Genomic DNA, 8,399 nt, shown 5'->3' with positions numbered 1-8,399 from the left:
GATTATTCTCTTCCTCAGAAAAATATTCCTCTTTCTCCTATTCCTCCATGTTCAAGTCCAATCTGTCTTGAGTAGTTAATGAGATTGGTCCCTTCTACCCAGGCCTCAAGGGAAGAAAGAGTAGTCTGTTTTAATAACTTCTATAGGACCATATTTATATTTGTATAGTGTAACATGAGACATATAATAATTTGTCATATAACAATTTTGGTTTTGACTCAGTAGAATTACATTTACAGAAAACTGGGACTGTACTTGGCTTTTACAGAGGAACTTGACATTGATTGTTAGTGAAAGTGTGTTCCTTGACAATGTTACTATGCCTCCCATATACATGGCATACATGCCAGATGATGGGGAGGGGAGAGTAAGGGTGGAGGTGCCCTCATGTTGTTTGCAGTTGTAGTTAGGAAAAAATGTGACACTTGTGTCAAAAATTAGATACCTCCAGATGAGTCAGGGTGGTCTCAAGGCGGATAATTAATTTACTATTGAGTTATGGACAATAAATATTGATTAAATTGTTTTGCATCCAATACAAGTTAAGAAGGTACATCAATTCCCAAATTATTCGAATGGGCAGAGGATGGAGGGAGAGTCTGAGCACAGAGGCCAGACTAAGTTGCATTTGAACCTGACTACTCTTTATTGCTCTCATGATCCTAGGAATGTTCCTTAGGCTCTTCCAGCTCAGTCTCCTCATTTGTGAACAGAAAAAATAATTTCTACCTTTAAGGGTGTTGAAAAGAGACAATGTTGGCATATCACCTGATATAAACAAGGCATTTATTCATTTAGTGATATAAGCCGAGTGCTCACAGCCTAAAAGCCTTCCATGGGCTTACCTAGAAAAAAAAAGCGTTAATAAAATCATAAAATCCCTTTTAAAATTCAAATTTTGGATTTATTGGGAATTGTATGTTTTAATGTCATTTTGTTTGTTTAATAGAGACAGGGTCTCCCTATGTTGACCAGGCTGGCCTTGAACTCCTGCCCTCAAGCAATCCTCTCACCTCAGCCTCCCAAAGTATTGGGATTATAGGCATGAACCATCATGCCTGGCTAATATGTTTAATGTAATAAAGATATGAACTCTCAAAGAGAAGCCTGCCTACTGCCTACTAATATTTTGAAACTACCCTACTTGTGGGTATTCGACAAAGTCTAATGATTATAATTATTTTCAATTTTAAATTGCTCATTGCTTTTCCTAAAGTGAGATTCTGCTAACCTGGAATGAATTTTTATTTTCATCCTCTGTAGGACTAAAACAAATAACCAGCAGCAAACCATAGATGATGTGTGTTAAAACACCACAGAGTAAGGGAAAGTTTTTATAGAAACTCCTTCTCATATGTTCCACTGTGTCCTCTCCAACTTTGAACATGACCTTCAATTGTCAGGCTTAAATGTGGTAGTTTTATTTGACTGTGGAACCTAATTATAATGAATGAAAGGCTCTAAGACGAGATGGTGAGCCTTTTTCAGAAATGTTGCCTTCAAATAGATTTTTGTAGCTTAATATATTTGTGGCACCTAACAGCTGTGTGCTACTCCTAGAAAATTTAATCCCACACACTGATCATTTAGCACAGAAAACAAGATGTGGGGTGGGAAGGGGAACCTTAGATTTAAACTGTATATACAAACATTTATGTAAGCATAAGACATTATCAACAAACATGCAGATGCTGTATTATTTACACTTTGCATGCTGAGAAATCTAAAGATTATTTTTTACATTATTTTCAAGGGGAAGATTCTTTTCATATGAGCTCAAATAGTTTGGATACACTGTTTTAAACAATTTTTTACTTTAGGGGTTATTCTTTATTTATTAAGCAAACATCGAGCTGATAAAAAAGACCAAGAACATCTGAAAAATATGGTCCCGTTTTTCAAAGAAAAGCTTGCAGTTTTGAAGACTTTTTTTTGTGAAAACTTGAAATAATAGTAGATCTTTGAAGGACACATTGTTTATTTTCCTGTGGGTTACACATACAGGATTTCAGATGCGGGAAAAGATCTACATAGGAAGGGAGAATCAAAGCAGGTGTCTAGAGAATAAGTATTGAGAACTAAGAGATTTATGATTTATATAGGCAGTGAGCAGGGTCTGATTAAACATTGCATATTTTTGCGTGTATAAACTTTATATTATATGCTACAATGCACTGTGATTTTTTAAAATTAATGAACTTTGGCTTTTAGAGCACTTTTAAGTTTATGTAAAGTTCATCAGAAAGTATGGAGAGTTCCCAAATAACCCCGTTTCCACATATATTCAACCTCTCCCACTATCAACGCCCTGCACAACAGTGGTACATTTGTTATGATTGATGACATGTCACGTCTTGTGTGATACAATGCAGTCATCCCTGTTGTTTATGAGAAAGCAAAGGCCTAAGAATGTTAAGTAATTTTCCCAAGATCACATATCTAACAAGTATCTGAGCTACTATCTGAATCCTGGTCTATCTCAATTATTTGCATAGTTTTTCACTGCCTCTCGTACATAAAGAAGTATAATAAATTAATAAAAGCCAAAACAAGTAGCATTGGTAATTGTTAACTATTTCCATATGCAGATAGTTCTCTAGCAATGATGTCTATTGCTCTTGTACAAAATAAATTTACCTTTCCATGTAAAGAATTAGTTTTTTTTTTTTGGCATCTCAGTTACATGAAACTGTGAACTCATCCTATTTAGTGAAGATGAAGAAGATACACTTAAACATAAACTTTTCTAGGGCTCTAAAAAAATACAGTGGCTTGAAGGATGTTCAAATTAGATCATCCTAGACTAGGGTAAGCCCTTAATGAATGTGAAATGAAAAGTGTCCAATGACACAGACACAGAGAAGTAGGGAAGAAGACACAAACAAAGAGAAGATCAGCTGAAGAGGGAGGGAGTCTGGGGTTGTATAGTCCTAAGCCAAGCGACACTTAGAACCATCAAAACCTGGAAGAGGCAAGGTAGGAATCTCTCCTAAAGCCTTCAGAAGGAGCACTGCCCTGCTCACACATTGATTTCAGACTTCTGGCCTCCAAAACTGAGAGGGTATTAATTTCTGTTATTTTTAAGCCACTAGGTTTGTGATCATTTGCTATAGAAGCTCTAGGAAATTGATGGTCTTGACTTAAAGAATTTCTGCCTTCTTTCCTTTCCGTTGACAAGAATTTGTATCAGTGTTGATGGCCATTTCAGTTAACATGGTAGACATGGCTGGTTGTGTCTTCTACCTTCCATGGAAGAGACTTGACTTTTAGAAGTGGTTGTCCACACAGGGGTTACATTTCCCATCATTTGTTTCATCTTGATCAAGTGTATGTTCAGTTCTGAACAATGAAATATGAGCAAACTGACATGTGTTACTTCTAAGGGAAGGCACTTAAGAGTGTTTTTTTCCTACTTTCTTGAATGGTGTCTGTTGGCTGGATCAGAAGACTCCACAGATCTGGTGGATGGCAATGCCATTGTAGCTTAATGAAGCACATGACGCTATGGAGGGGAGTGGGTTTCTCAAATGAAAGTGGGGTTCTGTCACTCAGAAGAAGGGAAGGTGGGCAACAGGCAATATCTACTACAACTACTTATTTTGTTCATATGCTTGTTACTTTGGTTTGATAGAGTTGCTTTGATAGAATTCAGATTCTTAAACAGTACCTTTCCAAGGGACACATTCTTAGACTCTTGAGTAATAACTATAGTATTTAACTATAAATTACTATTTAAATGTTAATGAAACACTTTCACTAAATACTCATTTAACTTTTACAAGACCCCTGTCATATGGCTAAAACCATTTGAGCTAACTAACATTAGAACTAAGAAATTTTGACTTAAAATCCACACCTCTTTCTCTGTGCTATCTCATTTACAAAGGGAACTTCTTAGTGCTTGGGAGACATAAGCTTGTCATCTGTGGTGAACATTTGCTCTTTTTTTTTGCCACGTAGTATGTGTTTTCCTTTCTTTTAGTTAATACTAATCTGAACTTCTGGGAGAACCACCCTTTCTGCCACTCTCAGCCTATCTAGAGTTGACTCTCAGGGATGAACATGTGATTCAGACTGGCCAATCAGAAACAGCATTCCTCTGGCTTGTGGCCCAATGTAGGCCAATGAGAATCAGGCCCAGAACTTTCACTGCATAAAGGAAAATATAAGACTCTGCACTGTGGGCAGCCATCTTGCTCACCATGTAGCATCTAAGAATGAAGCCAACAGAGCTGACATATCAGGCACATAGAGCTGAAGACATCTTTTGAGTCCCTGAGCTCTGTCAAGTCAGAAGTCAAATTTACTTGTGGACTTTTCACAAGTTTCCCTCTTCTGCTTAACCCAGTTCAAGTTAGATTTTCTTTATAAACTGTTTATGAAAAAGTGACTTTTACCTCATGTGAATAAGCAGTTATTTAAATAGGAGGAGTAAGGTACCCCAGTATCCAGGATCCAGTACAGAGCTATTTCTTGCTTAATCATTTCTAGTTTCAGAACTTTGAGCCAGGGACACTGAGCTCATCTAGCCCCATGTACAAGATCTGAAAATTTCCTGCTCAGAATTCTGGGTTCTTACTAATGAGATTGAAGTGTTAGGAACCCAAAACAGGGAGAAGCTCAGTAAAAAGAAAACCTGTTGAATGTTGAGTGAATCTGGGGTAGTATGGACTTCCATGAAGTTCCAAGTATGTATTCTTGCTTTACTATTGAAATAAATTGTTCATAATTCTGCAACAGCTTGTGACTTAATGTTCACTTGGATAAACTTTTTTTTCTGTTGCTTTGTAATTACTTGAAGTATACTTTATGGAGAATAACACCCAAAATTTAATTGTGTGAATGTGTTCTTATGCATATGGGAGAGGGGATGGGAGGGAAAGTAAAGAGATTCATTTGCCAAGGGGTGGAATTTTAAAATGTAGTGCATGTGTTGTATTTGCCTTATTGACACCTAGAGTCAGGATATTTAGATGATCACCACATCACAGTCAAGAGTTATGAATGATCTTCGCTGAGTTGTTATTTCATTTCTTTAGTACATATACAGCAATTTGCCATCAATAATTATAGTTGTACTATTTCTGAATCTATGCTGCTTTAGTGTTTATAGGTATGAAAGAAATTTGGGAGATATAATTTTCTGATTATTTGAGAAAGGTGAGTTTTTTTAAATGTATACTGAGTCAGAAAATTATTTTAATAGTTACAAAGAATTTTTTAACAGAATCAGTGTAAAATAGCAGTTGATGTCTCCATAATTATCAGAATTATTTATACTTGCGGTCTTGACTAAGTAGGCTGAAATCAACAAAATGTCTTGAACTATTGGCTCAGAAAGCAACCCAAAAAAACCTGTCCTGTTGATATCTGTCGTGCTTAGCTCTTATGAGATGATCTGGTCCTTTTTAAAAAAATATCACTCTTTCTTTATTCATTCTTTGGAGGTTTGAAGTGAATTTGGCAGTGTTTATTAAGCACCTTCCAGCTCCTGTCATTTACCACTTCTTCAACATTCAATTCTGACTGCATCCATTTTAACTTCTGCTCTTTTCTAAGTTGCTTTAATAATGTTAAATCATTCAAATTCTTATCTTTCTCTTCATGGAGGTTTTTTACTACTGCTGAGATCTGGGCTCTACAATTTTTTTTTATGATGCTTTCCCTACTAGCATGAGCTGCCATCAAAGACTCATCAAGTTGTTTACAGGTTTGGGTGGCATCAGTTTTTCCCTGCAAAGGAAGCTGCAGGAACCATAGTGTTAACTCATGTGCCATTCTGTCATCAAATTGTCCTTATCACCTTGAGTAATTCCTGAAACTCGGTGAACTTCTCACAGCTCACACCGCCACTGAGCGCCACCATATCGGACCAGAAAAATGGATGTTTTAAATGGCTTAAATGATTTCTTTTTCTACATGAGCAACTGGAAAGGATGAAGTGAGACTGGGGATGGAATAGTATGTGAAGAACACTATTTACTATATGCAGAAGAGGAAAATCCTCCCATGTATATGCTCCTCAGTTATTAGGTTTTCTGTAGAATGTAAACTTCTTGAGGCCAAGAACCTTGACTGTCCTTTGGAAGAGCTAAACCATAATAAGCACCCAATAAATATTTTCTGAATAACAACTGGAAAGATGGTTGAATAAAGAACTCTTCAGAAATTAAACAAATAATACCTTAACTTCCATTGTAAAACTTAAGGTCCAATCACACTTTAGCCTAATTCAATTCTATTAACCATTAGAAATCAGTAGTTCTTATCAGCACAGACACAAGTTATTTTATTTATCTTTGTATTAGTTAATCATTTATTCAACAAGTTATAACTGAGTGCTTACAAAGTATTAGCCTGGAATTGTCAAAAGAGGATGGTAACATCCCCTTTCTGCAGAGGGGTATTTGAAAATGTATGGGGACATTCGTCATTGTTGTTACAATTACTGTCTTTATTGGCATTAAGTAAGTTGAGGGACAAGCATACTAAATATTCTATGAACTCTTTCACTATTAGTGGAATCTGAAGTTTGTTTTGAGTCATTATGAACATTCCATACTTGTCTGCTGGTAAGATTCCTTTCTTAGGGCATATGTGCAGGAGTTTCAAAGTCTTAAAAACTATTTTAAGCATGGCCAAAGTAATACATTTTGTGTCACAATGTTGAAACACACATATGTGTGTGTATAACGGAAACAAATAATTCATGAAAATATCCCTTAGTATGTTTTTATGCACACTGATTTATTAAGAAATAATGCTGCTTGCTGCATACTCAATTGATTTTCAAAATCTACTCATCCGTCAAAACTCAGCTTAAAAAGCAAAGCTCTACAGGGATACCTAGTAGTGGAATTATTGGATCAAAGTGTCTGCTCATGTTTTTCTCAAAATATCAAACTATTTTTAAAGTTGGTATTTTAACTTATACCTACTAAGAATGGATGAAGAAATTCTGTTACTCTAAAACTTTACTTTTGGTCTTTTTAAATTCTACATGCATGTGTGCTATCATGTTACATAAAATTTTGTATATTTTTAAAATTTAACATTAATATGAATAATTTATAGTGTCATTAGTTGGTATTAAAACATGAGATTTTTAAATTACAGCATAATATTTTATTGTAAGGATATGTTATCATGTATTTGATTCTTTCCCTATTGTTGAACATAACTATGCTTCTAAGACTTTGGACAACTCTACAATGAAAACGTTGATTATATATACTATTTTACTAATTGATCTCTGGTTACATCTTATGACAGATTTCAAGACTTAGAATTACAGGGTCAAAGGGAATGACCATATTTGCAGCTTTTGATATACATTTTCAAATTGCATTCCAGAAAATGTATACGTATTTACTTTTTGATGAATCAGTTTTCCTATTTTTGACTGAGTAAATTCAAGTTTAACTAAACATATAACATTAGACAACAGTGTTCTATTTATAAAACATTACCCTTAAATAGATTTGGAAATGTGTTTTCCATTCTCCGTATTTAGAATGGTAAATGTAAACAGAAGAAAGGAAAGAATTCCCAGCCTTAACACTGTATTAATTTGTTTTGCTTTAATAGCTGTTTGCCTCACTGTGGAATAAAAATAACACTGTACTAGCCTCCAGAAGGCCTGGCTTTTAATTTTGCCCCTCAGCAACCACATGAACCTTCCTCCATAGAATGATGTTTTCTTCTGCTCTGCCAGATAGGCCAAGGATGTGTGAGAGTTAAATGACCTAGAAGAAGCAAAACCATCAGTATTCAAATTGATCAAGTGAAAAAACTGAAATCATAAGAAGCTCATTTGGAAATATGTTTAATCTAGCCAATAGATTTACCACAAGAGCATAGGTCTTGAGTAAGATTTTCCATGGATTTTACTAAGGAGACAAGACTAGATTCTATACCTAGTAGACAATATCTTTCTTATTTGTTTATTTTTTTAAATCAAAAAGGCAACTTAAAAAAAGAAAAAGGAAACTTCCCATAACTAAAAGGTAAACAAACAAAAGCAGCAACAATAAAAAAGACCAATGCCTGGGTTTCAGCAGCTTGAGGTTATGATTTAATAGATCTAGAATGGGATCTGGGTTTTGACATATTTTTAAAGCTCTTTAGGTGATTTAATGTGTAGATAGAAATGTGTTCTCTTAGAACTAGTGGGGCATTAGTGACATGATGCCATATATATTTAAATTTAAACTGATTAAATAGTATTAAGAATTTAGGGCCCAGTGCAGTGGTTCACAGCTATAATCTCTGCACTTTGGAAGGCTGAGGTGGGTAGATCACCTGAAGTCGAGAGTTCAAGACCAGCCTGACCAACATGGAGAAACCCTGTCTCTACTAAAAATACAAAACAATAATAATAATAATTAGCTGGACGTGGT

At 35.2% G+C, this 8,399-nt stretch overlaps 1 pseudogene; it reads right to left on the bottom strand.

Annotated features, from left to right (window-relative positions):
- Positions 1–5,430: 5,430 nt before the first annotated feature.
- Positions 5,431–5,866, bottom strand: LOC100388972 (protein MIX23 pseudogene; annotated as a pseudogene).
- Positions 5,867–8,399: the final 2,533 nt, after the last annotated feature.

The sequence above is a fragment of the Callithrix jacchus genome, chromosome 12 (assembly GCF_049354715.1).
Source record: "Callithrix jacchus isolate 240 chromosome 12, calJac240_pri, whole genome shotgun sequence".
NCBI classification, from domain to species: Eukaryota; Metazoa; Chordata; class Mammalia; order Primates; family Cebidae; genus Callithrix; species Callithrix jacchus.
This window is presented reverse-complemented; position numbering and strand designations above follow the sequence as displayed.